This window comes from Pecten maximus, unplaced genomic scaffold, assembly GCF_902652985.1.
Source record: "Pecten maximus unplaced genomic scaffold, xPecMax1.1, whole genome shotgun sequence".
In the NCBI taxonomy this organism is placed as follows: Eukaryota; Metazoa; Mollusca; class Bivalvia; order Pectinida; family Pectinidae; genus Pecten; species Pecten maximus.
In genome coordinates, this window is record NW_022979491.1 from 26,173 (window position 1) to 36,138 (window position 9,966).

Genomic DNA, 9,966 nt, shown 5'->3' on the forward strand with positions numbered 1-9,966 from the left:
GGAGACAGATTAATATAAGTACACTGTACTTGTTTCTGAATCCGACCATTTTCATTTATGTTGCTGTACTACATGTTGTATTGAATCACAAATAAAATAAAATTTAAGCTAAATGTCTATTTGGTCGATTTCGTGTCCTCAGTAAAGAAAACCAAATCATCTCTCTGACACCCATAGAGAGTGTAATATTTTGTGTATTCGTATATTATTACCCTTTGTTTGTGTAGATATATAATTAGTTTTGCTTGGCAGCTTTGTCTACGAAAATCCCCCTATTTATTTTTTTTTAATTTCGCTTGAACCTACAGCCATATAGTCAAAATATTTTTATAAGTAACGATCGCAATTGATTTTACAACAGTTTAATTTTCGTTTAATGTTAAGATGTTTTTAAGAAATAAATTTGGTGTTTAAAATAAGAATATATCCATTAAATATTGAAATATCTAGCATGAGGCGTATGTGATAATGTTGGTCTATAACTGTCGTCTCGTTAACAGGTAAATGGTTCATTGTAATAACCGATCGCCTATAGCGCATTGCGTAACTTTTCGTTTCCTAATAATTGATAATTACTTAACAACATTTAGGACACGTCCAGCACAGTATTTAAACGAAGGTTCGACTTTATTACACTAAAGGATCCGCACACGACAAGCTTGGTGCCAAAGATCTGTTCACAGCAAGCTTGGTGCCAAAGATCTGTTCACAGCAAGCTTGGTGCCAAAGATCTGTTCACAGCAAGCTTGGTGCCAAAGATCTGTTCACAGCAAGCTTGGTGCCAAAGATCTGTTCACAGCAAGCTTGGGTAATAAGATCCGCTTTCGTTTAGACAGAATGTTGACTCCCAAGCTTCTCCAGTAAACCTCGTGTGGCATGACGGCCTGAAACAGTGTGAATACGTCAGCGACGATGCTAGTTGCAGTGAGTATGCTAATACTGATAACGAAGTATTCATCATACCTGTGCATATGTTTACATTAACTTTTTTTTCACTGCTTAAACAAGTTTATTTTTGTTGTCTTTATTAATGTTTTATTTTGATGTCACTGTTGACAGTTTAGTTTATAGTATTGTTTGACACTTTGCTTTGTTGTCTTAGTTGACAGTTTATTTGTTGTCTTTGTTGACAGTTTATTTTGTAGTATTTTTTGACATTTTACTTTTTAGTATTTGTTGACATTTTTATTTTGTCTTCATTGGGTTAATTTTGTTTTGTCTCTGCTGACAGTTTATTTTGTTTTCTTTATTTGACAGTTTTTTTTGATGTTTTTGTTAACAGTTTATTTTGTTGTCTTTGTTGACAGTTTATTTTGTTGTCTTTGTTGACAGTTTATTTTGTTGTCTTTGTTGACAGTTTATTTTGTTGTATTTGTTGACAGTTTATTTTGTTGTTTTTGTTTACAGTTTATTTTGTTGTCTTTGTTAACAGTTTATTTTGTTGTCAGTTTATTTTGTTGTCTTTGTTAACAGTTTATTTTGTTGTATTTGTTTAGTTTATTTTGTTGTTTTTGTTTACAGTTTATTTTGTTGTCTTTGTTGACAGTTTATTTTGTTGTCTTTGTTGACAGTTTATTTTGTTGTCTTTGTTGACAGTTTATTTTGTTGTATTTGTTTACAGTTTCTTTTGTTGTATTTGTTGACAGTTTCTTTTGTTGTCTTTGTTGACAGTTTATTTTGTTGTATTTGTTTAGTTTATTTTGTTGTCTTTGTTGACAGTTTATTTTGTTGTCTTTGTTGACAGTTTATTTTGTTGTCTTTGTTGACAGTTTATTTTGTTGTCTTTGTTAACAGTTTATTTTATTGTCTTTGTTGACAGTTTATTTTGTTGTCTTTGTTGACAGTTTATTTTGGTGTCTTTGTTGACAGTTTATTTTGTTGTCTTTGTTGACAGTTTATTTTGTTGTCTTTGTTGACAGTTTATTTTGTTGTATTTGTTGACAGTTTATTTTGTTGTTTTTGTTTACAGTTTATTTTGTTGTCTTTGTTAACAGTTTATTTTGTTGTCAGTTTATTTTGTTGTCTTTGTTAACAATTTATTTTGTTGTATTTGTTTAGTTTATTTTGTTGTTTTTGTTTACAGTTTATTTTGTTGTCTTTGTTGACAGTTTATTTTGTTGTCTTTGTTGACAGTTTATTTTGTTGTCTTTGTTGACAGTTTATTTTGTTGTATTTGTTTAGTTTATTTTGTTGTCTTTGTTGACAGTTTATTTTGTTGTCTTTGTTGACAGTTTATTTTGTTGTCTTTGTTAACAGTTTATTTTGTTGTTTTTGTTGACAGTTTATTTTGTTGTCTTTGTTAACAGTTTATTTTGTTGTCTTTGTTGACAGTTTATTTTGTTGTTTTTGTTAACAGTTTATTTTGTTGTCTTTGTTGACAGTTTATTTTGTTGTATTTGTTTACAGTTTATTTTGTTGTTTTTGTTTACAGTTTATTTTGTTGTCTTTGTTGACAGTTTATTTTGTTGTATTTGTTAACAGTTTATTTTGTTGTTTTGTTGACAGTTTATTTTGTTGTCTTTGTTGACAGTTTATTTTGTTGTTTTTGTTGACAGTTTATTTTGTTGTTTTTGTTGACAGTTTATTTTGTTGTCTTTGTTGACAGTTTATTTTGTTGTATTTGTTGACAGTTTATTTTGTTGTTTTTGTTAACAGTTTATTTTGTTGTCTTTGTTGACAGTTTATTTTGTTGTTTTTGTTGACAGTTTATTTGGTTGTTTTTGTTAACAGTTTATTTTGTTGTCTTTGTTTACAGTTTATTTTGTTGTATTTGTTGACAGTTTATTTTGTTGTCTTTGTTGACAGTTTATTTTGTTGTCTTTGTTAACAGTTTATTTTGTTGTCTTTGTTGACAGTTTATTTTGTTGTCTTTGTTGACAGTTTATTTTGTTGTCTTTGTTGACAGTTTATTTGTTGTCTTTGTTGACAGTTTATTTTGTTGTTTTTGTTTAGTTTATTTTGCTGTTTTTATTAACAGTTTATTTTGTTGTCTTTGTTGACAGTTTATTTTGTTGTCTTTGTTGACAGTTTATTTTGTTGTATTTGTTGACAGTTTATTTTGTTGTCTTTGTTGACAGTTTATTTTGTTGTATTTGTTGACAGTTTATTTTGTTGTATTTGTTTACAGTTTATTTTGTTGTTTTTGTTGACAGTTTATTTTGTTGTCTTTGTTTACAGTTTATTTTGTTGTCTTTGTTGACAGTTTATTTTGTTGTCTTTGTTGACAGTTTATTTTGTTGTATTTGTTGACAGTTTATTTTGTTGTATTTGTTTACAGTTTATTTTGTTGTTTTTGTTGACAGTTTATTTTGTTGTATTTGTTTACAGTTTATTTTGTTGTCTTTGTTGACAGTTTATTTTGTTGTATTTGTTTACAGTTTATTTTGTTGTTTTTGTTTAGTTTATTTTGTTGTCTTTGTTAACAGTTTATTTTGTTGTATTTGTTGACAGTTTATTTTGTTGTATTTGTTTACAGTTTATTTTGTTGTTTTTGTTGACAGTTTATTTTGTTGTCTTTGTTGACAGTTTATTTTGTTGTTTTTGTTAACAGTTTATTTTGTTGTTTTTGTTAACAGTTTATTTTGTTGTATTTGTTTACAGTTTATTTTATGTTGCCTTTGCTGATAGTTTATTTTGTTGTATTTGTTTACAGTTTATTTTGTTGTCTTTGTTGACAGTTTATTTTGTTGTATTTGTTTACAGTTTATTTTGTTGTTTTTGTTTAGTTTATTTTGTTGTCTTTGTTAACAGTTTATTTTGTTGTATTTGTTGACAGTTTATTTTGTTGTATTTGTTTACAGTTTATTTTGTTGTTTTTGTTGACAGTTTATTTTGTTGTTTTTGTTAACAGTTTATTTTGTTGTTTTTGTTAACAGTTTATTTTGTTGTATTTGTTTACAGTTTATTTTATGTTGCCTTTGCTGATAGTTTATTTTGTTGTCTTTGTTGACAGTTTATTTTGTTGTTTTTGTTGACAGTTTATTTTGTTGTTTTTGTTAACAGTTTATTTTGTTGTCTTTGTTGACAGTTTATTTTGTTGTCTTTGTTGACAGTTTATTTTGTTGTATTTGTTAACAGTTTATTTTGTTGTATTTGTTACAGTTTATTTTGTTGTATTTGTTGACAGTTTATTTTGTTGTTTTTGTTAACAGTTTATTTTCTTGTATTTGTTTACAGTTTATTTTGTTGTATTTGTTGATAGTTTATTTTATGTTGCCTTTGCTGATAGTTTATTTTATGTTGCCTTTGTGCTTATATCCCCACTTTGAAAAAATACAATATTTGTATCATATTATATTAAATATCACGAGAAAAAAATTCAACTACGAAGATTTGTTTTCATATACAAATTAATTTAATATCCCCAGTTAAAAAGATACAAAGATATTTTTGAGAATGCGTAATAAGATAAGTATACCTTCCATAATGATGTTTGGGGCCGTATAATGGAATCGGCCTGTCTGTCTGTCCGCCTGCCTGTCCGTCTGTCTGTCCGTCTTTCGTCCCATAATGTCCCATAATGTCCGGACAACTCATACTAAAGTACTGTTCAATTTAGTTCAACAAAACTTGGTATGCATGTTCAGTTTATCATGTAGTTGCGCATCCCGATTTTTTTTACATTTTTCAAAATGGCCGCCGGCTTTTCATTGGTTGAAGCTTATAAGTTATCCCTCGGGATACAAATCTAGTTTAGAATTATAAAAATAGAATCACAATTACTCGCTACTTTCGTGAGCTTAGTATATCGACTATGCCATGTAAATCATTATTCATATATTTTTTATATTATAGACAACCCTCCCCCTTTCTCTTGTGTGGGACGCCCGAGTGGTAACTATGCCTACCCAGGTGACTGTAGCAAATTCTACACGTGTTCCAACGAACACAAATGGGCCATGGATTGTCCAGCCACGACCCACTTTGATGTTTCGCTCAAGGTATGCAACCACGTCGTGGACGCGAGTTGCGTCATTTAGCATGTAACTCGGGTCGTGCTAATACCTCGACAAACGTTTCACCAACATGTATTCATTGTACCTTGAATATTAAATAAACTTATCTCTAATTTTATTTTGTTTCAGTTCTATTTTTAGTAGGGGACGATTCCTCGACTCACGTTGTATTCTAAGTCAAATGTTGTTGTTGTTTTTTTTTTGTTTTTGTTTTATTAGTTTGGATTGAAGATTGTAAGGGTTACACAAACACTTTCTTTGGACACGATACCGTCATCCAAAAACGACAAAAATCATTTGATAAGGGTTACACAAACACTTTCTTCTTTGGACACGAAATCGTCAACCAACAACGACAAAAATCATTTGGTAAGGGTTGGTAAGGGTTACACGAACACTTTCTTTGGACACGAAACCGTCAACCAACAACGACAAAATCCATTTGATAAGGGCTACACAAACACTTTCTTTGGACATGAAACCGTCAACCAACAACGACAAAAATCATTTGTCGAGTCACCCTGAGATAAGTATCATAAGCCACAGGGACTTGAGACTTAGTTACAGTCTACATGTATTTGGACCTCCCCTAGTGTGTATCACAGGGACTTAGGAATTAGTTACAGGCTACATGTATTTGGACCACCCCTAGTGTGTATCACAGGGACTTGAGAATTAGTTACAGTCTACATGTATTTGGACCACCCCTAGACATGACCTTTCACAATTATGTCATGTCATGTAGTAAGAATTTATCTATGTTATGTTATGTTATGTTTGTGATGTTTAAATAAGACACACTTTAAAAAACAAAATTACGGAGCCCCCGAAGGGACATGGTAATATATTTACCAATCTGTGCGCACGTTTTAGTAATCTTTGCGCACGTTTTCGTTATCTGTGCACACAGATTGCCAATCTGTGCGCACGTTTTAGTAATCTGTGCGCACGTTTTCGTAATCTGCGCACGTTTTAGTTATCTGTGCCCTCGTTTTCGTTATCTGTGCGCTCGTTTTCGTAATCTGTACACTCGTTTTCGTAATCTGTGCGCACGTTGACAATCTGTGCGCACGTTGACAATCTGTGCGCACGTTTTCGTTATCTGTGCGCTCGTTTTCGTAATTTGTGCGCACGTTTTCGTAATCTGTGCACACAGATTGTCAATCTGTGCGCTCGTTTTCGCAATCTGTGCGCACGGATTGTCAATCTGTCGACATCAGTTTGTAATCTGTTGGTCATGTGTACGAGTTACCAAGATTACATATTTTTCTTATTTCTGGTGTTTTTTTAGTATTCTTGTTCTTTTTATTATTTCCACAAAGTCTCGAGAACGAACATAGCTACGTATTTGAGTATGTTATAGACAACTACGGGCTCATGGCACACGAAGGTTATCTCGTTCGTAACGGTCAAGGTCAAGGTCACAGAGCTATAAAACGATTTAAAAAAAAAGATTTTTTTCACGTCCATAATTTCCAAACCGCTCGTTGTACAGCATCCACAAATAATTATTTTGTTTTCTCATGTCATGTTATCAGAGATTATGTCAAGGTTAGGAGTTCGCTACTGGGTCAAACAAAGGTCAAAAATAAAATCGTGTACGAGAGAGCATGGTCTAACTAAGGAAAAATGCTAAGTTTCAAGGGCATAGCATCAAAAATGGCGAAGATGTGGCACTCTGATCAATTTCCCACAAAAACTCAAGTTTCAGCGCCTTTAATATTTCACATAGACTTCATTTTTCACTCAAATGTAGTATGGGATGACGGGTACAAAATATATTGGTTTGGTTGACTTTGACCTACTTTCAATGTCTCTGTGCAGTATCAAAATATTGTTGATTTTCCCGCCAAAAATTAAGGATGTTTCAGTTCCTTTCATATTTCACACACAGACTTGAAATTTCCTACGAATATCGCATGATATAATGGCTACACAAGTTATGCCTGGTCATTGACCTTGATCTTCATTCAAGGTCACACGCTTCACATAATTATGTTGAAGCATTAAAACAGCACTTTCCTCTATAACCAGAAAGCGCAGAAACCTTATAAAGGGTCTATGGCATGTTAGGTCAATGTTCTACTAAGTTTGTTCAAGTGAATGACCTTGACCTACATCCAAGGTCACACGTGTAAAATATGTTAAAACTTTTAATAACCAGGAGGCTTATACACCAAGCTTTGTGTCTGTAGGGTTACAAAGCATGTTACAATTGATGACCTTGACCTTCATTCGAGGTCATAGGGGTAAAATATGTATGTGGGCCTACACATGTTACCTACACGAATGTTATGTATATCGTATACAAAAATGGTTAATATGAGTAGTTGCAGGAAACGAACAAAAGCGAACATCATTCCGAGACCATGTCTTTGTTTAAGTTCATAATAGGAATCCCGTAAAGACCTGTTGCAGCTATATAGTGATTTTGGCCCACAGAGCTTTTTCATTAAAAATGATTGATTCATCAAATATGATCAATTCCTCATAACTTTTTGACATTTGAAAACCATTTTCTCATTTGGCCAACAGGTGGCGCTTTAGTCAATAGCATATACCAGATGGCAGCATGACCCGTCAATAACAGCTAAAAAAATGTATAAATTCAGACAAAATGTTGACATCTATACACTCTTTTTGAAGCCTAATCTTGTGCACTTACGAACACGTAACAACTATATAAAAAGTGTATTTCATTTTTATGTGAGAACAATTCAAAATATAAAGACAGCTCTTTTTGCGAATTAGACCTATACTAAAATCCATTTATTCAACAATGTTCCTATTTTAGTGCAGACAACTTTTTACTTTTAAAAACATCTTTACCAATCATATAAACAAATGCCAAAATTTTGTATAGCTAAACCCCTGGCCATTGAGCCAGTTTTTCAATTCAAAGATGCATTACCCCTATTTTTTTAGTATATCAAAGTACTGGAAGTACTGAGAGTCAATACGGGATTTTTCTCATGCTACAGTTTCGAGTGAAAATGTCTACTTTTATTGCATATAAAGTGCCTCTTGAATGATGTTTTGTTGATTTATGAATTATTTTATTATGTACGCATTCTTAACATCAGATATCAGGTGTCTATGATATATCTCCGTTCACTTTTAAGTACAAATGCAAACAATGTACACATTGCACACCACATTATACCTCTCTTCTCTTTACAAATACCATGAGCACCATACCCATTTTACTAAAAAGCAGTATGATAAAAAGATATTGTCAGTACAGGTTAAATTTCATGTTGGTGGTGCTCAGAATTATGATTTTTGAAGGAAAAACATATGATTTGAACTGTAGCAAAGATGGCTAGTTGAGTAGTGATATGTATTCATAGAAGGTTCATATATAGAACCACGGAGGAAGTTCAGGGAAGCGGTTACAACCTTTACGAGTGTTGCAATGATGTCAATGAAGTGGTTAGATGAGAATTCTGTCTGAAAGAATTTAAATTTCTTAAATCTTGCGTGATAGCTCTCAACAACCCATCTCGTTTTTGTGATGCATCTATCAGTGTTCGCTTCAAGAGAAGCATGCTGGCTCTTTCCTGGCTGGAGAAAGGATGGCATGTGATGTCCATATCCCACTTCAGAGATGTCTTTCAGAACATCCCTGAATCCACGATCTACGATGATATGGTCCTCTGGCTGCAGGAGAGGATTCAGGCTTTCAATTCCGTCAAGGATTTTCTTGGTTATTGTGGCGTCATTTTCACTCCCAAAAAATGGCCCAACCGTGTCCAAGACGTATCCATCTGGGAAAACTACACTCATAAATTTAATATAGTTTCTTTTTCTGCCTGCAGTAATTTTTTCTTTGAAACTCGTGATCGCCACTCTTTCCAATATAGATGTACGTTCCATCTAAAACAACTGTGACATTATCACTAAAGAAAAGTATTGGTGAATGCAGTGTTATGGTTGATGGCGTTTTCTCTAGAAATATGTTCAGATCCCAGATACAAGGGAACAACTGTCGCCTCGAGAGATTGAGCAACATTGTGGAATATGCTACTGACACTGGATTTATGCAGGATGAATAGGGATGCCAACTGTGTATAGGATATGCCCGTTTTGAGTTTGACCCAAAACAAGAGGAGACAATCTTCTGTTGACAAACACTGGGAAGATATTAGATGTTCACATCGGCTATGAAGCTCTTGCAGCTGCTCCATGTTCCACCCAGTCCAAGCCAGACAGTCTTGGTCATCCATATTTTTCAGATTGAAAGGAAAGGATGTCTTTCCACTACCAAGTTGGTACGATAATCTCAGAAGATCATTGATCACCTCTTCATGTTTATCTGGAAGATAGAGTAACAACTTTTCCCTTCCAGCAGCAGAAATTTCAAAATAAGGATCCAAGTCTTTCCCAATAAAGTGGTCTGCGCATGATCTCGCAGACTTAGAGTCCCATATCCTGTGAAACAAGATCAATTGGAACATTTCCTGTGAGAGGATGGAGTGAAAAAGAGGTCATCAACCGTAGGACAGATTGAGACACTTTCTTCCTCAACATGATTGCAGTTGCTCTTCTTAGACTCATATGTCTTTGAGTCATCTACCATGGGCTCTGACCTTGGACGCTTCCTTAAATATCTAGTATAACACTTTAGGCACATCTTTGCCTCCCCAACATCAGTTGTTCCAATACCATCAGCTTCCAACAGGGGTTTCATCCATTCTTGTACATATCGAGAATATCTTTTATCGCCAACTGCATATTTGTATTTCAATGAGGTTTTGCAGTTTAAACCAATGCATTTAGCTTCCATTGTGAATAAGGTATTGTGATAAGGCAGTGAAATTGTTTTTTCTTTTTATGATGATTGCAACTAATTATTGAAATTTTCACCAGTATGTATCAGAATAAAAGACAAATATGCATATGGAATGCCTACATATTTTATACAACATTAAGAACTCTTGTTCTTAAACATATAGATAAATAACGTCATTTTTTATCCGATTATCAAAAGATTTGCACACTCCGTCTCAGT

The 9,966-nt window shown here is 33.0% G+C and overlaps 1 long non-coding RNA gene across 1 annotated transcript; it reads left to right on the forward strand.

Moving 5' to 3' along the window:
- Positions 1–844: 844 nt before the first annotated feature.
- LOC117318733 lies at positions 845–5,073 on the forward strand. Its single transcript, XR_004530442.1, has 2 exons — positions 845–924; positions 4,795–5,073. It is a non-coding gene; the product is annotated as an uncharacterized LOC117318733 (long non-coding RNA).
- The last annotated feature ends 4,893 nt before the right edge of the window (positions 5,074–9,966 follow it).